The following is a 22,549-nucleotide window of genomic DNA, read 5'->3' on the forward strand; positions in this document are numbered from 1 at the left end:
AAAAAAAAATTTTTCTTCTTCTCAAGAAATTCTAAACTCATCTTCAAGGAACTTCAAACCATCGAAGCGTTGTTAAAATGTTCATTAAATCACTGAAGCAAATGATCAAAAACATTTTCTCCTCCATCAACTAAAATAGGGACTTAGTAATACAAATAAACACATAGTAAGCAATTTCTTTATTAAAAATAAGACTTTTTTGCTTTCTCCATTGACTTTCAAAATCCTCAGCTAGTATAAATATATAGAATTCAAATAAGGTGTAAGTGCATAGAAGCATAGGTGACCTAAAAACCTAACCTAAAAATGCTTTGATCTCTCACCTCGTCAGAAATAAAAAGTACGCAAAAATAAAATTTTTATATTTTTTTATATTTTGTTTGTACATAATGAGTGTTTTGTAATGGACATCTATAATATATTTTTAACCAAGCCACACGAAGAAGAAAATTCCGGTAAAATTACCGTAATGCATCGTCAAGACATTTCTGATCAAAAAAATATTATTTTGAATATTGAAACCAAAATATAGGGAAATTAAACTTACGTTTGGTAATCTTTCGGTTCAAATGGTAACGGTGTATCGGAAGTTTTGCTTTTCGAAATTATAGTACTTAGTAAAACACACTTTGTAAAACATACTAAATTGAAAAGTAATTTTTACCCAATAAACGGTTTTTATACCATGCTCTAAGGTATCAAGGTAATTTGCCAAACTTTACCATAATAACTGAATTTTATTTCATATTTCATATTACATAGTCATATTTAATTTAATTTTTCCTAAATCATTACCAAATCACTTCTGTAAAAATTATCAAATTTTTAGTGCTCCCATTACGTCAGAAAAACGGTAAATTTTACGGTATTCTGGTAGTTTTTAAAGCTCTCTTTTTCTCAGGACAATTACACGCAAAATGTTAATATAGCCAAATTAATTAAAGTGATACTATTTTCCATCCATGGAAGTTCGATGAACTTTAAGACTCAAACAAGTTAGTAACAACAAATTGCTCAATTGTGACAAATTTCTGTAAGGAATAAAATGAAACGCAATAGCTTCCCACATTATTGATGTCAATGAATGTTGAATTAAATAGTAAACTGTCAAAACAAAACATTCGAGGTCTTGGACGGTGAAATATTTTCTCAACAGTAGATGAATTTTCTGTGTTTGTACAATAAAATTACTAAATATAAAAAAAAAGTAATAGATGAATTGTTCGTTAGTAATCACTGCAAATTTATTGGTGGTCACACATACGTTTGTTTTTTTAGCATAAAGCGATTGTACTCGTATATAAGAAAATAGGTAATATGAAGCTCTTTTTGCACTTTTTTGTATTGGTACGTGAAAAATAAATAAAAATGCTACCTAACATAATTTGAACTAAATACTAGTTCTTAGAACAGTGTGAAAAAATAAGCATAAATTACTCCGTACTGAACAACACTGGAAAATAATGCACAAAAATTAATTATACAAATATAGAAACAAATACTGAAACTAAAATATTCCCAATGTTTTTTATTCATTTATTATTATTTATTGCCTTTCTTGGTGGCTTTAACTTTATTAGATTAAGTGAAACACGTATTTAGTAATTCATCTCCTCAAAATAAAGATTAACTGTATTCAGTATAATCTGGCATGATTCTGTTGTTCGAGGCAAATCACATTCAAGCTACTTTTTCCTGTACTTATATCTTCGAGGGAAGGTAAAGAATGTATAGTATTGTTGCAGCTGTAATCAGTACCAAATTTACTCATAAAATATTTTGTACCCATCAAAGAGTATATTTAGTACCTATTAAAATAGCATCAATTGCAATGATGCCTGTTGTGCATGTTACCAAGATTAAACATAATTGGTATTAATAATAGTAAAGTGAATTTTTACATTTTCTAGTAATAAAAATTTAAAATTTTCTCCATTAATTTTACTTTTTAGTTCATAAATTATTTTTTAGTTCAATTTTAACTATTGCCAAAATTAATTATAATTGACGTCAATAATAATATAGGTTTTCAGAGAATATTCAGTATCTAGAGAATAATTAGAATCTTTACTTTAGTGAATATTAGTATGAAAGAGTATACTCGTATTTAGTACCTATTAAAATAGCACCAATTGCAATGATGCCTGTAGTGCATGTTATCAAAATTAAGCATCATTGGCGTTAATAATAGTAAAGCGATTTTTTACAATTTTATGTAATAAAAATTTAAATTTTCTCCATTAATTTAACTTTTTACAAATTGAACTAATAAATAACATAAGTTATTTATTAGTTCAATTTGTAATTATTGCCAAAATTAATTATAATTTACGTCAATAATTACATTGGTCTTTCATTACGTTTCTTTTCAACGAATTAGTACTATTTCTTCCCTAATTTTGCTTTTCAGTTCAAAACTTTCTTTTTTATTCCAATTACAGTTGATTTTAAGTTATTGTGTTTTATAGTAACATGTTTTAAAAGCATAACTATAAGCAAAGTAAAGATGTAGTTTCAGACAGCCATAAAAATATTTATTTGGTGAAATAATTCGCTTATACTATAACAATCACGTTGATCATTCGGATAACCAGACACAACTAGAGCCTCTGAATTAGAATATAGGGTAGTATAGTAAAGGGTCATAGTACTCGTATAGGAGCCTTGGGTACAACAAATTAAAAATAAATTAAGTAATACAAAACAAATGCGTTATAAACTAATTTTTTTATTAGAGCCATAAGCTTTCAGCATCATTGATACTATCTTTAAAGTATTTGACTTCTCTGAATCATTTTTTGTTTACTTTAAGATAATGACTTCCTCTAAGCCAATGAAAAAACTCCATTTCTTATGTGTCTCTGAATTTTGCAAAAAAATATCTGGCATAATCATCATATTTGCATTTTAAAGACATTTCCAGTGAAAGAAACCACAATTATAAAACCTGAACAACAGCATACTACTCATATAGTAATTTTACTGTTCACTGTCGTTGCTGTTAACCGAAAATTCTGCTTCCCAAAATTACAGTTCTTATTACAATACATCTAAGGTATCATTATAAAATAACAAAATTATCTCCAGAACTATCAACCATTTTACCATTCATGTGGTAACTTTAACCTTTTGGTGTCGTTGTCTCTTACCAATAAAAAGGTAATACAGTCAAACTCGTTTATAACGAGCTCGGATTTAACGAGAGCTCGGATTTACCGAGGGAAACGAAAATATTTGGTTGGATCAATGTTAAGTCTATGGAACAGAAGTCGCTTTTAACGAACAAGATCCGGTTTCAGCGAGCAATATTTCTCTGTCTTGCAATCTTTTTTCTCATCTTTCTATTCTTTCTGTCTTATCTTTTTTTCAAAATAAGAAATACGCGCGAAATAAAAAAAAGCCGCGAAATGAAACTAATTGCTCTTTAAGACTGTAGCGCAACTAGAAATTTTTTGCTGGCTGGGGGGGGGCTAGTTGTCATTAAATTAAGAAAAGTATTTAATTAAATTAATTAATGTAATTAAAGTAAGTATTAATTAAATTTTAAGTAAACTCAATCATTTGACCTCCCAAGCCCCCCCCCCTTTTCTGGTTAACGAGTACAATGTTACGGTCCCTTTGTGCTCGTTATAAACGAGTTCGATTGTAGTTTGTTTAGGCTTCTACGGCTTATTTAAAATGACAGTTTATTTGATGACTGTTAATATTTCGTATTCTAATATAATTTATCAAGGGCTAAAGCGACATTAATGATAGCTTTAAATGTTTAATTAAAGTGTTTCAGAGAAACTCTGCTCAGATATATCATACAATAGCGAGAATTTCATCCATCGCTAATAAGGTAGTGGGATTTATTTATTTATTAATATCCGTATGCGGGTTTCCTTGTAAATACAAAGAACGTCTTAAAACTTCTTTTTACTACGAAAAACCGATAGCACAATTTTACCAAACACAACAGATTCGTATGTTATAGCGGGATTCTAACCTATTATATATACGCTTCGGAGCCGTTGCATCCATTGTTACTTTGAGATTTGAACCCCTGGTCTCTATGTTACAGCCTTTGGTGGAACGGTGTGTTAATATTATTTATTTCTCCATATTAATTATTTCTAATACTCAATAGATGGCGCTCTGCGCAGCAATGAAAAATCAGTTAGTTTCTACACAGTTTTCCTCCATAACACTGTAACATCATCAACATCCTTCTTGTTATTAAATATATTTTATGTTAAAGGCGTTTTGTAATGAATGAAACCCCGAGATCTGAAAGATCATATCACCGTATTTAAAATTGGCGCCCAACGTGGGGCTAAGAATTTGATTAAAGGTGAGTGCAATTGATTTAAATTATGGATTCATACGATGATTTGAAAAACAAAAGAAAAACAATTCGCTCTTTAACAACTCGAATAATAACAAAGATTGAAAATTTGATGAATGATGATAATGTTGAAACTAAAGAAAAGATCGAAGAATTAATAGATTATAAGGAACAGTTAATTGATAAAAATAAAAGTTTGAAAGCAATAAATAATCGAATTGAACCACTAATTGAAAGTGAGGAAATAGAAAATGAAATTACTGGAATTGAAGAATATTCGGAAAAAATAATAAAGTGGCAATCTAGAATCGCAAGATTTTTGAAAGAAAACAATAAAGAAAGTAGAGGAGGAGAAGAATCATTTAACAGCGCACAATCTAAATTTGTACCAGAAATAAGTAATGCAGTTAAACTCCCAAAACTAACCATAAACAAATTTTACGGAGAAACAACATTATGGCTTGAATTTTGGAATCAATTTGAAATCGCGATCCATGAAAACGAAAGTTTAACTGAGATACAAAAATTTACTTATTTAAAGAGTTTACTGGGTGGAATTGCATTAAATGCTATTAAAGGGTTTGCTTTGACTAAAGAAAATTATACCAAAAGTATAGAATTGTTAAAAGATAGATTTGGGCGGGAAGATTTAGTGATTAATAGTCATATGAATCGTCTATTAAATCTTGATCCCGTAAAAAATTCTAGTGATATTAGAGCATTACGGAATTTATATGATAATTTAGAAGTAAACATTAGATCCTTAGAAAGCTTAAATGTAGTCTCTGGAACATATGGACACTTATTATGCCCTATATTATTAAAACTAATACCAGAAGATTTAACTTTAGAATACAACCGCAAACGAAAATCAAAATCAGAATTTAATGTGTCGGAATTAATTCAATTTATTAAGGAAGAAATTCAAGTACGCGAATCATCTACATTATTCCATGATAATGCTAAGAAAAATAAACACTATAATTATTATAATTCCAGGGAAGTAATAAATAACAAAAAACAGTTCAGATCGAATATTCCCACAGCTTCAGCATTGGCTACTAATGTAAAATTTAATTGTGTATTTTGTAAATCAGAACATGATTCATTTATTTGTGAAAAAATGTCGGTTTCTGAAAAAAGAGATAGATTAATGCGCGAAGGTCGTTGCTTTAAATGTTTCCGTAAATCACATTTAAGTTCACAATGTAGGAGTAAAATTAGTCCTTGTAAAAAATGTAATAGTAAATCTCATCACGAAATAATTTGTTTTGGAATTCCGAAAACTCAAAAGGAAAGTTCGCAAGAAACCGCAGAGAAAAATACAGTTGTAGCCAGCGTTTCTCATGTCGAAGAGGGACAAAAGGGGGAATTTCAATCAGTGTTCTTACAAACATGTGTTGCGAATTTACATTTGGCAGATAAAACGCAGGAGATAAATATTTTATTTGATTCCGCATCGATGAGGTCATTCATTACTAGAGAATTAGCTCAAAAGCTTAATCTCCCGATAATAAGAAAGGAAAATTTATTAGTTTATACTTTTGGAAGCTCCTAGTGCACTTTAGCATCCAAATAGAGTCTCAGTGCTGCCATCTAGTGTGGCAGAAACTAGACGTCCAAATTAACATGACCAACGGTATCTCACCCATTGTGGTGGTCCTGAAAGAGTGGATACCATCTCTGGAGAACGCACTAGGTCTGCTCATCGGCAAGACCGATTGTGCAGCTCATTGGAAATAAAAAAAAATTTAAAAAAATATTACAGTGCTATACAAGAGTAAATGAAGCAAAACATCGCATAGGGAAATTAATTTTTATTCGATTTAAATTCTGTTAGAAGTCACAGAAATTTTACATATTCTTAGGTTAAAATTATATAGATGACTTTTCATTCCTCGTAAAATTTAATACTTTAAGTCCAAAATTTGAAAGTAACCTCTCAATTCCAATTTCTTTTGAAAACCCGGAAATTTTCGGACTCAATTTAAATGATATTTTGACGCAAGACATTACAGAAGTTGAATGTTGGATAAATTATAGTGTAATTGTATGTGGGTAAAAATGGTTTTATTTATAGATGATAAGAATTTTCTGCCTATTTCCGAATTAATTATTGTACATCAAATCAATATTGATATACAATAAAAAAATTTCCCTTATATGGTAACAAATTCAAATTAAACATTGAAAATAATCATGATCATAAATAAGGCGCATTGTCATAATCATTGGTTGAAGATGCATTCAAGCCCTTAGCATCATTTAATAAAATTTCGTTTGAATGTTTAATTTTTGAAAAGTGGTCATTAAGTGATAGTATTTTTTGAAACTGTATAATTGATTTAAAAGCATGATTTTTCTTTTTAGCAAAAAGAGAGACTTTTGTTCTGAAAATCAGTTAGAAAGTATGATGTGGAGCCAATTCCACGTCATGGACCCTGGAACAAGATTTCAATTTATTTTTAAATGACTTTAAGTGGTGTGTCAAAGCCAGGCGATGCATTTATTAAAAAAATATCTTGTCCGTTATTACTTCAATTACTTTAGTCTTACATTAATATATGCCTCAGTGATTGAGGCACTGAGCGATCATTGTAAAGGATCAAAGTCGTATCCTCTGTGAAGACTTGAAGCTCACTCTGTTTCAGATCAGCCATTTACATTATAATGTTCTAAAAATGGAACATGGACATTAAATTTAATGAGTATTTAATGTCGGAAAAATATCATTTCTCATACATACAAAATTTACATTATGAAGTATTTTTTGCAATTAACTTGGTTTTGTTTCCAGAACCATTTTTTTATCTATTTAAGAAATTTGATATTTGTTGTATATTTATATTCAGTTTGCAATATATTTTACCAAAAAGCAATTTTTATAATACCAGTACAAATTTCAAAATTTTATTTTTTTGTTGGATATTTGTTGTATGTTTTTATTCAGTTTGCAATATATTTTACCAAAAAAGCAATTTTTATACTACCAGTACAAATTTCAAAATTATATTATGAAATTTGAAAGGCAAAATACTAGCTTGAAACTAAATGTTCCAATTTAGGAACATTTTGGTTTAAAAGGGTTTTATAAATAGATTTCAAACTGTTTATTAAGTTATGTTGTGTGCATTTCATTGAATCGGTATCAGAGCAATTATTCAACAACAAAATAATGATGTTTGAAAATGAAAAGGAGGATGAATGTGTTTAGGTTCAACTTCTTTTGACATAAATTTGCAGATGGCTTATAATACAGTGATAGTTACAGAAAATATGGAAAATAATATGCATTCTCTCATGTTTTAAGTTTTTCACTTTTGTTGAAATTCTAACTATTGGAAAGAAGTTCTTTATAATAATGTGGTTATTTGAAAATGAGAGTTAAATATCAAATGGGATTTTGAGTATGTTCCCAACATTGGTATTAAATAGATTCTTTCTATTGATAGATTTTCTTTTCTGATTCTCGTACTTTATTGAACTCCCACGATAAATTTATAGTTACTGAGTGAGTTCAAAGAAAGTATGTTCTTTTTTTTAATTTGTCTCATTTACAAACTTCGAATGTTCTTTTCACCATGTCTAAAAGAGATGCATCATGGTACGATAAACAATTTCTTTTCTAATTTCAAGCCTTTTCTGATTCAAATTTGGAAGACCTAGATATTTGACAGCCAGAGCCTGATGAACTATGAGTTTTAATTGATATGGAAAACATAGGGGTGGGATAAAAACCTCATTCTAAGTGTCACTTCATTCTATCTGTAGAATATTGTTTTTAAATTATTATTAAAGAAGATGAAGTAGAAAATCAAATCCTAGAATCAAATTCAAGTAAAAAAAAAAAAAACGAAAGTAGAAAGAACAAAAGTAGAAAAAAAGGAAAGTTTAATTATAAAATCGATAAAAAATCGAAATCTGTAGAACCAGCAGAATTGAAAAAGCCGGAAACAATTCTGCAAATATGTCAAGAACGTATGAATCGTATTCCTCTTGATGTATTTTGAAATCCATTACTGGAAAATAGTAGAATATCACGACAGCATGCTATTATTTTATGGTTTAAAACAGTTTAAACTATAAGTATATATTTAAAAATGATATTTTGTGATTTCAAAGACTTCTAAATGGGTACCATATTGTTCCGTCCGAAGATGTGTACTGGGCACATGAAGTACTTAATTTACATTTTACGCATACATTACATTTTATTACATTTTTTATTTTATTATCTTTGGGATCTAGTGAATTATTCAAAGTAGTGAATCATTCAAATTTAAAGGTATTTGGTTTAATTTTTCATAATTCATCATTTAAACGGTTAATAGGTACTAGCTTGTCTTTGAAGTAAAGGTATTAGAGCATTCAAGATTCCTTTAAAATTGTGGAGCCTTAACCTTCAAGATCATCTCTTGACTTAAAAATGCGTTAGTAATTAATATTTATTTCTTCTTTTATAAAAAAAATCTAATTACCATTATACAAATTTTAGTTTTTGCAACCTCTGTCTTCGAATAATATTTTTAGCCCTATTTATACCTAACAATATTATTTCAAATGGAACGAAATAAATTAAGCCCCAAGGAAAATACTTACTGTCAATTATATAAAACCATCTTCTATGATAATTGTAGACAATTCTTCGACAAATTATATTTAGTTTGTTATAAGAGAAAATATTTATTGAATCAAGCTAAATGCCAAAGCTTGAGCACAACTTAGGCTAGAATATATATTTAATTATTATATTTAGATATCTCATGTACTGGCGGAATTCCAACATATTCCAGTCAACTGAACCTCTTAATTTGTTACTGACCCCAATCACACGAAACCCTTGTGATTTATAAATGAGTCTACGATTCCTTCAGGCAATGATTTATCCCAAGGAAGCCGGTCTATATGATGTTGGAGAATCTAATCAACAAAACATAAATTTCATTCATGCCTAAAACTGAGATATCGCAAATGTTAGCAGAAAATATGTATTTTCTTCCTTATAACATATAAAAAGAGCCATATTTAACTTTACATGAGTTGATTATTTACTGGGACTAGACTTTTATGTAGAAGTGTTTGGTAATAGTCAGAAAATTTTTCTTTATAGTTTTTTTCCGTTTTTAATATGGTTGCCTCTCAAGAGGTGGATACTGCAGTGTTAATTAGAACTAACTTTGACTAATTATGTCACATACACTTAGTATTCACTACATATGCAAAATACTTCTCTACTTAGAAAATATTTACACAAAAACTTCAGTTTTAAAATCCCATTAATATCTTAAAGAAGATATTAATGGGCGATGTTGCGATAGTTATGCGATTTGAATTATTCGCTTATTGAAAATGTAAGAAAGGGGCATTTTGTAGCTATGATACTTATACTCCGTTGCAAGTTAAGAAAAGACAATTTGCGGTACAGGATTTAAGTAATCATCCCCGACTGCATATAGTTCCGTTTCATTTCATTATCAAATTATACAAATATGCCTTCAAAACAATATAAAAGCTTTTAAAAGTTAAATACATTAAGCAGAAATTTTATTCGTTTTATCTTCTCCTATCTATCATAGAATCTCCTATATTCGTAGTCTTGCTGGAATCCTTGATTTGGCGAATAATTTCGATAAATAAGGAGAAAAAGTGTTCTTAAAGAAGAAATAACTATATGACGTTGCAAGAGCATTGGATTTGATTGAACCACTAAAAATGGAGCGTTTTATTCTGACATGCTCTTAACGAATCAAATGCGAGATAAAGAATTTTTACATTTGATTCGCTGAAGAAGAAAATCGTCTGCAAGAAACAGTATTTATTATTCTTTAATTAGAAAGTATTATTTAGATTAATGCAACTCTTTAATTTTAAAGGAAACAAAAAAAGAATAGTTTTTATTCCATAAATTATATTTTCCTCATTTCACACAAGAAAACGGGTAAAAAAAGGCCATGCAATGGCCTTTTATGAGTTGGCGATGTTGATATACGTTCGCACTGGAAGCTTGGCATCCATTTATCTCGTACTTAGATACAAACTGGCTCTCTCCGTAGATATAAAGGTTTTTCTTAACTTGAAACAGAGTATATTAAAAAAGTACTTAAATATATATAACAAAACTTATTAATATAAAAATATATTAACAATTGAACAATTATTTTGAGTATAGATAAAAATGTTTAACTCATTTTCGACACGAGCAGTAAATCATTTAGGAAAATGCACCATTTCAATAAAAAAAATTTATAACACTGTAACGTTAAATGTTTTACTAATTGAATTGCTCTTCTATTTCCAAGGCTTTTGAATACAACCTGTAAAATGCTAGTAATTTAATTGGAGTAAACACTTTCTGTTGAGAATTTTTCCAACTACACTAGTTTGTTTTGTTTGTTTTTAACTTGAAACGGACTGACAAATGACAAATTCGATATTTTGAAAATGTACGAATTATTCCATTTGAGAATAATCATATGTTATAAAGAATTAAAGTTGCAAATTCTGTAAATGAAATAAAATATAAAACGAGCGTCATCAAAAAATATTATCATCGCACTCATTTTTTTCAAGGTTCTTCAGGGGAAAAAATCCACTGAAAGACACATTTTTATTTGCTTCAGATAGTTGTTGATTCTTAGGATTAAATTTGAACAATTTTACTGAGGATTAAATTTAAACATAATCGATATTACAGATTAAAGTTTAGATCTGTTTCATGTCCCTACCTGTTGAGAGCAGCTCAATGCAATTCCTTTTTTTCCATTATTTGAAATATAGTTAACTGGAATTGGATATGCATTATTGCTTATTAATTTTGAATTAATTTTGATTTTCTTAGCAGTTCCGTCTTTTATATATATATATATATATATATATATATATATATATATATATATATATATATATATATATATATATATATATATATATATATATATATATATATATATATATATATATATATATATATATATATATACATATATATATATATATGCAGTCACGGAGCATAGAGGTCATACCGCTGAAATGTAATTGTGGCTCGTGAGTTTGATCATGTTTGCTTACCTAACCAACGTGTAAACGCAAGAGGATGCTCACTAAATTTGTCATGGTTGGAAGTTTTCCTGTCAGTGGTGTGTGAAAATTTTTAGAAAAAAGTAGAACAGTCAGCTCAGTTCAACTTGTTTAATCAGTGTAATTATTGAGATTCGTTCCTGGCGTGGTTGTTAAGAGATAGAATTTTAAAAGCGTTAGTTACTTGGGTGGTGTGTGTAGTTTTGTCAGTTTACATAGCATATTTTGTTTTTATATAATGATGAGAATAAATTTAAAGTTTATACAAACAAGCATGATTTTTTTTTATGTAAAGAAATTTCCCTTGTGCGTTCTTCAAAAAATGTACTAGGCTTGTACATAACGTTCTTGAAATGATATACTATATGTTTCCGAATATACCCTTACAAAAATTTTAGGTGTTTTTGAGGTTTATTTGAGGTTGTTTTGAGGTGTTAAGGTTGGTTTGAGTTTTATTTGAAGTTGACTTTAAAAACAACCTTACAAAATCAACCTCTTAAGGTGTATAATCAAGGTGTATGAAGTTGTTTTATTGATATTTTAGGTAGTTTTGAGGTTGATGAACATCTACTTAAGAGCAACAAGCTTAGGGAGGTTGATTTTTAGGGGTGCAGGTTATTTTTTCGGCACTTGAAGCAAATAAGTATGTTTGAGGTGTGGATAATTTCACTAGATCTCAACTAAAAGAATCGCTATATGAGGTTGATTTTATTATTAGGTGTAAATTAGGTTGAAATTGAGGTTTATTAATGAGGTTATTTTTGGTGCAAAACATAACTTAATTTTCTACCTCAGATATTCTACCCTTAGTCTATTAACCTCAAACAACATCAAAAATACCTTATTTTTTCGTATGGGTAAGCCTGTCCGTGTATCACATTTTCTTTAAGAATTTATTAAAAATTTTAAATTACACATATAAGAGAGAGTAAAAAAAGCGTTTTCGCTGTGAGTTTATTTCTTTTCCTTTTTGTACTACCCAGTCATTTTAGTTTATTTACGTTAATTCAAAAATTAATTTTTAACCTTCTCATCGTCTCAAGCCTCTCAAATTACCATTCCAGATCTATTTTATCAGCAATTAAACATGGCAAAAATCCAAAGCAAATCAGACGCTAACAGTTAGTAGTCATTAAATTCTAAAGCTAATACATTTAATTTTTTCTGCTTGTTTACTAATTTAATCATTTATTGTTCTATGTAGAAAAATGAGCGATAAAAGAAAGTTCTATTCTATTTCCTTTCCTCTTGTTAATTTTTTAATTATTATTTTCAGGTGTCTTATTTTTAATTGTTATTTTATGTATTTATATATTTTGCTTATACCGTTTCTTGATCTAATTCTAAGGAAACCAAAAGAAAAATGTTTTTACAAATGTTCCTCAATGTTCTCGCTAACCTGCCAAACTCTTTCTTTCCTAATATCTTCTGCTTATAACAAGAAATATACGGTGAATGGTTTACTTTCAATTTAAAGAAGCAAAAGTTTCTCTTAAAATATTATAAAACAAGATGGGATATCACATCATGTTATATATGTTAAAAAATTCTAATAAAAAAGTCAAAAGTATGTCTTAAAAAATAGCCCTTTAAATTATTAAACCAAATTTCATCTCAAATTACTTTATAAATTAAAAAAAATGTTTTAAACTCTCAACAATTTAAACATTTGAAGAAAAAAAACTATTAATTTCTTTCTTAAGAAACTTAATATGAAAGCAATAAATCAATAAAAAAACTCATTAAATAATTATAGAGACAAAACCATGGATGAGAAAACTTCTACTTAGTAGATGGAATTTCTGCATTATTTGTTTTCAATTAAAGCTTACTTCCTTCACAAATGCACAAAATAGACAAATTTGATTAAATTAAAACTGAGACGGGAGAATAAAATGAACTCGAACAATACAAGCTGGTGCATTTTCATTTTCTATTGTCTTAGTAATTTTCACTTTAATTCCTTTGGAATTTGCTTGTAATTTATACAATTGTGATCGAATTGTACTTTATTTTCAAATGCTCCCCATCTGTGCAAAACTGTGAAAGTAACAATGCTAGACAGTTGTTTCTTGAAATTAGTTTCAGGAAGTGTTTCTGCTTAGTTTATTTCTAAATTGAATAACTTGCTTCGTTTGAAATGAGGAAGTTTGCTATAAAAATATTTTTCAGTTTCGGGTTTGGGAATTTTAGAAAGTTTTGCATGTAAACGGTAAAAAATAAATTATAAAACAATTAAACATAGATTAAGGTTGAAGAAATATATTTTATGGATCTTAAACAATTTTGTTTTATTAAGGAAGAAGTTGTGAAACAAATTGGAAGATTTTAAATTTTATATGACCTTTTGCACATTTTTGATTAAAGTTTTGCAAAACTTATTCATCGATAATTACTCATTTAGCAATAATGTTATCTATATTAATCATTTATTCATAACTATTACGAATTGGTTGGGAACAATTTTATTATATTCGATGCTGAGTCATACTCAGCATAGTTAAGATTTATTTTGATGAGTTTTGATAGTTAGAAAACGCGTTTCGCTTAAGCTAATAACGTAAAGTCACGTGGAAGAGCAAAAAATCAATAATGAAAAGAAGTTTGAAGCATTTCTTTTATCTCTTATTTGTGTTAGTATATACTTTCCAGCTTAAAAGAAAAAGGTTTGAGCTTTTGCTTTTGTCTCTTTAACAATTCCAGAACTGTTTGTGCTAGGGTCCTGACATTTGGACAGGGAGTTCAAGAGGCAATTTTAATTCCCGAACCTAAAACTTCCAGCTAGTACGTTTGGGAAGGACGTAAAAAAACAAAATTACGCATTGTTGCACGCTTGTTGCACGGCCAATTATTTTTTTTATTATTAACAAAAGCATAAGTGAGGTTAACATGAATGAGGTTTACTTACTCATAATTTAGTTCAATATAAAACGAGTAACACTAAGAATTTATTGAAGGCTTTTTTTAGTAATTAATTATTTTTGATCGTTATGCCAGGAAAGCTTAAGTAAAATAAATTCGGATTGCGTGTAAGAGTGACGTCAATGGCATTTTTAAGTCATCTGCAGCCACTTATTTCTTTTGTTTATAGTTAAGCGTTTGAAACGTCTTTTGATAAAACTAAGTAATATAAAACCAAAGATGATTGAAATACAAAAAATTAGGTTCAAAAAAGTGGTACTTTTTCTAAAATTACCTCATTGAGAACAGAGGAAAAAAAATTTTGGTGAAATTACAGTACTAAATGGTAAAATTACAGTACTATATATTTTATATATTTTGATTTGGCTATATTCATTTACAATATTGGAAAGCACTCCTTTTTGCGGATATAATCGTGTGAGCTGATGATCTTTTAATTTCCGGATTTTCATAAATTTTTTTCCGGTTTCTTATTTTTATTTTTTTGTTATTTTTCTTCTCCCCGCTCCATTTTTTCACTTCATTGTTCTGTAATTTTTTCCATGTTTTCTGTAAATTTTGAACTTATTTTATGAGTTCTATTTACTTGCAGCTTATGCGCAGTAAATAAAACTTATTGTTTCTCTTAATTTTCTTCGTGCTTAATATATATATATATATATATATATATATATATATATATATATATATATATATATATATATATATATATATATATATATATATATATATATATATATATATATATATATATATATATATATATATATATATATATATATATATATATATATATATATATATATATATATATATATATATATATATATATATATTTCTTACTCTATAATGTATTGTAAAAGTAACTTTACTGTCTCTTATGTGTATCATATCTTCCTTTAATTACAAATTTTAGTGTTATTGAATAACAGAAATAATGGCGATATGGCTACTCTAAACAATAGTGTGAACGAATATTGGTGCAGAAAGTAGACAGAATGAAGAGTAATGTAAAAAGTTTTACTACACCAGTTTGGTCTGAAGTAATTCTTACGCCAGCATTATTTGGCGTTAATATACACTAAAATTTTTTACTCGAAACACTCTAAATAACAAAAAAGAATATATCATACCATTTCCCATACAGTTTTTTGCTAAGCGAAAATTGTTCAGTAACTCTACACATCTGCCCTTTGAAAATTGTAAATACACGTCTCACGCTGAGAAGTCAAAAATTTGAGATATAAAAAATATTTTGTGAAGAACTTTAAAAAGATGTAACTTCAGGCGTTATTGTGTAATTCGAGAAATAACTTTTTCTGTCTTGTTAGTTTTTTACCTCGTCGAGAAGTGCTTTTACTACTTCTTTTTTAAAACAAAATATTTCAATTTAAAGCAATATTTTTGACGGTAAGAGCTTACAAACTTCCCCGAATGTAGCAAAAGATTTATTTCTAAAAATCAGATAAAATATTTTTAATTCCTAATATTTTTTATTAATTTTTCGCAATAGTTCAATTAATTCAGGAATCTTTCAAATGCATTATAAGTATTTAAAAAAAACGTAATCTATTTAATTGAAAAAAATTTAATTAAATTCCTTTGAAAATAAGAAAATGAAATTATTTGTTAGAATAATGTACCAGATTTAGAAATTTTGTTTATTTTTTGGTAATGAACGATGAATATGCTTGTTAATTTTCTAAATTCTTCTTATTTGGATCGACGTGAAAGACTTGAGAAACTTTGCAATTCCAGGAAATATCCCACTGTGAAAAAAGCATTTTCTATAGCTATGCAGTTTGTGATAATCTGAAATTAAACCGTAAAAGTTTCTGAGCATCTCGCACCCTTATTAATTTATTAATAAGTTATTGGTTTATTTTTTTTTTTAGATTTGATGTGTGTATGGTTTATAATTAGCGGATAACATCTAAGTCTTTCTTGAAAGGGTTCTGTTAATTCATGATGTCCCCAAAGAGTGTCTATTTACTTTGGGCAGGTAAGATTGTGGAAAACACGAAGCAAAGACAAAACTATAAGGATTTGTGCACGTATCGAGAGATTTTTTATAAATGTGAAGAAAAAACTATTGTCTAGACATTTAAAACTTTATTTCCTTGAATAACTTATTTGTGATAACATCAATTTAAAGGGGTGATATAAATTCCTTAACGGTAAAACAAATTCCAAATCTAACACAACTTATAAGCTTATGGTTATTATCAAGCTGAATCTATTTTTGGAATAGATATAATTAGAAACTTGAAATTTGGAATAGATACAATCGACGTCACGCGTGAGTATCGAATCTGATTGCTTGACTCAAGCGAGACATTGCTTGCAGGAATTCTATTGGTGCATATTGGCCCCTCTAGTGTTTCATTTCGAAATATGCACTGCATTGTCAAAAGGAGAAAAAAAAAGTTTGATCTGTTAATTTAAACTTTCAATTATCAAAAAAATGGAAATGATCGTATGCGTGTAAAAGAAGGTGAAATAAAAATTTTAAAGGCTGATTTGTTGAGAAAAAAATAATTCTGGTTCTGAAAAGAAAATAAGTTTGCCTTTGTAACGCTAAAAACGATAAGCCTATCTTTCATCTCCCCCCCCCCTCCAAAAAAAAGAAGAAGAAGAAAAAAAAACTACGTTTAGCATAGCTCTCCATTCTTTCCGTAGAGGGTTTATAGTTTTCTTTTCAATCCATTTCAAAAAGAATTTTTAAAGCTACCTTTTCTTTTACTATTTTATTTCTTCTTAGCTGTCACACGGTTAGCTTGTTCATGAAAGATCGTCAAAATTTTGATTGGTGGTAAGAGAAAAAAATGTTTACTTAAACAATTCAGAATACATTTGTAACCTGCATTGTCCTCAAGAACAGCACACCAGTTCAAATTTGAGAAAACTAACCAGTCGGAAAGGGATTGAAATTACTAATAATGATTTATTTTAATTATCGACAATATGGCAATTAATTCTGTTAGAGCCATGATGGCTCATGTGATAGAGCAGTCTTCTCCCATTGAGGTGACCCATGTTCGAATGCAAGCCATGCTTGCTCGATATGAATTCTACTCCCGGCTCGCTCCCACCACAGTGCTGGCATAAAACATCCTCAGTGTCAAACGGATCATTGTTTAGATTTCTATTGTCGTTGATCTATCCACATAAGGTTTTTAATGTTTTCCTCTCTATGTAACGCAAATGCGGGTTGGTTAAATCAAAACGTTTTCCACGAGAATTTATGCACCCCAATGCTTGACCCAGGTCTACCTTCGTCTTCTAAAGAATTATAAGTGCTCGATTTAGTGTTAAATTGTTCATAATTGAGCAATCAAGCTAATGGCAAAATGGACGAAATCGGCTATAATATAAAGTGGAATTCTATCTATAGCTATCAGAAAACTATTGAAACTTGTTTTATATTCAGGTATAGAACACCAATTAATATTTAATCACTTCATTTGGCCAAGAAGTAATCAAAACTGCTCTTAGATATGCAGATATATTCTGGTTGTATTTGTCAAGAAACTGTTGAAACTCAAAGTTTTCTTGAGCAGTGAAATCCTGTTGAGATCTGAGTGTTCTAGCTAGTCTGTTTAGTTAGTCGCGATTAATGATATTCTGTATGTGTAATGATAATGATAATTGTGATTAATGATATTGATTGATATGATTGGGGTAGCAGCAAAAGAAATATAAATCCTGCTTTGCTCTGAAAATAAGTGAAATTTGCAGTGTAAATTAAGTCAGTGCTTCAATGAGAGTTTGAGCATTCAGGTAGTCAGAAAATATTCGAAATTTTGATTGAAAGATATCATTGCTACAGATAAAAAAACAGTTATTGTAATGTATAAGAAAATTGAAAAAGTCGGGGCATATACTTCTGCCACAAAAATATCCAAAACGTTGCAATAATGTAACTTTCCTTAGGGTGCAAATAGTAATTCAATGTCAAGAAAATAATTCGCTTACTTGTCCTGTGGACGAAAAGTGCAAATTTGGGGTTGTAAATATGTACGCATCTGACATTGCTATCTAAACAATTGAGAAATTGCTTTCTAATTGTTTTTTACCCTAAATTAAATGATATAGAAGTATCAGATGCGCAAATGACATTCAGGTGCAATTTGAATAAAAAGTGCAAATTTGTACTTTTTGTACATAAAGCCCTTATAACTTCTGAACTATTAATCCACTCATCACAAGATAGGTCTCATTCAACTCAGCATGAAAAGTACATCGAAAAATATCAATTCGATTCTCTTCCTGAAATCACCTCCATTTCCATTCAAAAAGAAAAGCATACAGATGAAAGTAGAAAAGTATTCAGGTTATCATTTATAACAGTATAACAAAGTTTTTTGATAATTTTTCTAATAAAACACCCTTTTTCGCAATAATTACTGATCTATTTAGGATTTTTTTCACTATTGCAAACCAATAACTTTTTTTAGTGGAAACATAACTTTTTCAGCCAGAGACATTTCGAAGTTAGCGCTTAAATTTTAACAAAAGAAAATGATAAATATTTTTGTACGCAAATTTTTGTTCATATGCTAACATCCACGTGCCATCTTCTTGTCTCTTTAATAAAAAGATAAAAAATGAAGAAGAAAGGAATAATATGTTGAAATATCGCCTATTCTTAAATATTTATTTGCATTCATCCTGTTTTTTCATTTTTATTAATTTTAACTTTTTCATAAATTTTTTATTCATTTTTTTATAAAATGTTTATTTATTATAATAAACATTTTGTATAAAAACAGGAAATGTTTATTTATTATTTTTTTCATTATTGTTTGTAGTTAGAAAAAAAAGGAATAGCCTTAAGCATATTTTTCAAGCGTTACGTTAAAAAAAAACATAACACTCTTTCACAAATTAATATTTTTTTTAAGCATTCATGTTTAAAAAAATATTTAAATTATAGTTTTACACCCTGAACATAAAAAAAACATGTTGTGTGGACATTTTTTTTTTCCTTCTAGAGTTATACTGCAGACTTTTCAGTCAATTAAATATATCAATTAAATAATCCATTTGAATTAAATGCGATTTATTTTAAGAATGACATAGATGATTCTAATTTGAGAAATTAGAGAACTTTAATAGAAAATAAAAAGTATCAAAGATAAATTAAAAAATTAATTAAATTTTAATTAATGAAAAAACCTTCATGCGCTGTAAAAAATTTTAGTACTAGAATATGATTAGTGATCGGCAAAATATGTTACAGTCTCTGACGGTAAAATCAAATTATACCCATAAAACTAAAAGGGCTTTAAAACACAGATCTGTCGGTAATTTGTGACCACTGACCGTAAATTAAACTTACATTATGCCCATAAACATTGCCTTCAACTCCTCAACAACATAATAGTAAATTCATGTCGTTTGAAATTTAGATGATTTGTTTGTCGAATCGAGGCGATCCGTAGGACGAGCGTGAAATGCAGTGCTGACATTTGCCGATGAGTGAGAAAATTTTGTGTTAGTTGTCATAGTTGCCAATGTGGAGGGATGTTCTTGGGTTATTGGGTCATAAATCGAACCCGTGTTCGTAACCTGGTGTCAAAATTGAGTTAGGAAGCTTTAATAAAATGACCGTTTTGCTAATAAAATGACAACTCTGCTACTTTTAGTTTTTAACAGTTAAAGGCACTGGAAATTCAACTCGAAGAAGGAAGCTGGTCGCAGAAACAAACACGGACAACTTTGCTATTCAGTTGCAATCGCAGGTACTGCCCTTAAAAAAAAATTTAATGTATAAAAAAAGGTGAGAAATAATGGCTCTATAAATTAACAACCAATTTTCCAACCATGGAAATTTCCTTAACCCTTTCTAAGGCCGTGGTAAGTATATTTGCCACCACTATTACTTTGGTATGCCATTTGTTCTGAACTTCAGCTCTGATGAAGAAATATTGAATAAAATTGGTTACAATATGCCTGTTTTTAAGGAATGTAAAATAAGTCTTAGCATATAATTCCTCTTTCAGTTTAGAGTATTTATAAAATTTATTTTACAAATGAAAGGAAATGAAAGTCTCTTACTTTTTTATAACATCTCTTGGGTAGTAGTAAACATACTTACCACAAAAAATTTTAAAATTTAAATTAATTTTATCAACTACTCTAAATGAATTTTTTTTATCGAAATTCAAAAAGCATTTTAATGTAACCTTACTAGAAATAAATGGCCCATTGAAGGGTAAGTGTACAATCAAATTTTCACTCTTCTTACAATCATACATTTATAAATTTTCTTGATTCCTTTTCAGTACTCACAGAGAAGCAAAAAAAAGAAAGGTATTTTCAGTATTTTGCTTCACATCTATCAATGGAGGGTTTCGTATCACAAAGGGAAAAAAACAATGAATGCTTCTTAAGATTTTTGCGGACATTAAAAGAAGTAGACTAACAACAAACATAAATTCTAACGCAAATGTTTTAGAGAATAAGATCCTGTTCCATTCAAAATTAACGTGAAATGTCAAAAAATCTTTCAAATTGATCGTATTTAATGGTATGCATAATACACAGAATTATTGAAATGCACTAAAGCAAAACAATTCTCGAAACAGTCCATTGTAAGCTAGGGGCCTCATGGAGGTTAAAGCTTCACAATTTCGTGCTGTTTTGGGAAAATTTTGTTTAGTATTGTGCATAAACCGCTTTTACTTTCATAGTAATCATTGATTTAAATTTGGATTGACTTCAAGCCATCACTGAGCATCAAATTTCAATTCCTAATAATGACAGCTTATTAACCAAAGCACTGAGCCATCGTTGAAATACACTAATATAGCTTAAAAAGTTAACATAAATTATATAATGAAGAGTACCGACATAGTTATTAATAATATTTCTAATGATATGAGTTATAATTTACAAAGAACAAGAGCAAGAAACTGAAAAAAAGTGAAATGATTAAATAATGACATGATATTATTGAAAGACGAAAAAGAAATATGTATCGATGATGAGCAATCGAGATGAGGACGAGTAAAAATTATTTGATGCTTTTAAATTTTTTCTTTAGGATATTAATTGTAAAATTTTCTTTAAAAGTTTATAGAGGGTTTGATCCTTTTTGATCCATAACTTTCAGCTTTCTTTTCTTTTTAAAATTTGAAAGCCCTTCAAAACTTTTGTTGTCATTTTTTGCTTGGTAATCCATCAAAATCAGAAAAGCTTTTTTTACGCTGCTTCCTTCAACAAAATTTAAAAAAAATCAAATTGACAAAAGTTTGATATCTTTTTGGTTGGCATAATTCTGTAAAAATAAAAACACAAATAAGGCTTTTTTTAATCTATTTATCTAACATTAACCAATTTTAGTATTGTTATAGTTTATATTTAACATATTAAAAATTGGAGCTATAAAATTCTGTCTATCATACATTTTTTTTAAAAATGTTTTAAAACTGTGCCTTTTTTCGGAATAAATATACCCCTTTCCGGATTCTGAATAAGATCAGTATGATTCTTTTATGAATCGTATATAAGATGGAAAAGAAAAGATTTTTAAATCTGTAATCGATTTTTTAAAAATAGGCATATATACCCGGGCAGAAATTGAAATATAAAACTAATAAATCTTGAATTAACAATCAAAATTGCATAATTGTAAAATGACATGCATATCATACATTACATTATTCAACTCCAGCATAAAAAATCTCAAAAATATTTCTGAATTTTCTAATTTGAAAATTCATTCTATTTGCAGGAGAATTCTTGTAACAGTTTTGATAATTGTAACATATTACAAATTTTTCAAAAAAACTTATTTACATGAAACAGGTTTTCAAAATTTTCAAACTTTTTAAACACTAAGATATGAATAAAAAGTATTTTTTCGAAACATTTTACTTAACAAGAATTGTATGAAAACTTTTAAAAAAAAAAACGATTTTTAAATTATTGATCTTTTTAAAGAATAAGCATACATAAAGGAGGATAAGTTTCAATATAAAACAAATATATTGTTAAAATCAGATACCCATAATAGTTAAAATCACATGTATATAGTGCAACATATAATTCCATTTAAAAGAGAAAAAAAGTCCCAAAAAAATTTAAACTTTCTAATTTAAAAGTAAAATTGTTTGCTACAGTTGCGATAAATATCAGATATTACTAAGTGGTTCAAAACACTTTCTTAAGGGAAGTCAGTAGGGCATATACCAATAATGCTAAAACTGATCTTTTTCG

General features: G+C 28.4%; 1 protein-coding gene across 1 annotated transcript in view; it reads right to left on the minus strand.

Annotated features, from left to right (window-relative positions):
* Window positions 1–22,549, minus strand: part of LOC107444450 (pyrokinin-1 receptor-like) — a 50,884-nt gene that overhangs the window by 26,142 nt on the left and 2,193 nt on the right. The window lies entirely within an intron of this gene.

This window comes from Parasteatoda tepidariorum, chromosome 1 (assembly GCF_982258835.1).
Source record: "Parasteatoda tepidariorum strain Cologne lab strain chromosome 1, Ptep-v5.0, whole genome shotgun sequence".
Classification (NCBI taxonomy): Eukaryota; Metazoa; Arthropoda; class Arachnida; order Araneae; family Theridiidae; genus Parasteatoda; species Parasteatoda tepidariorum.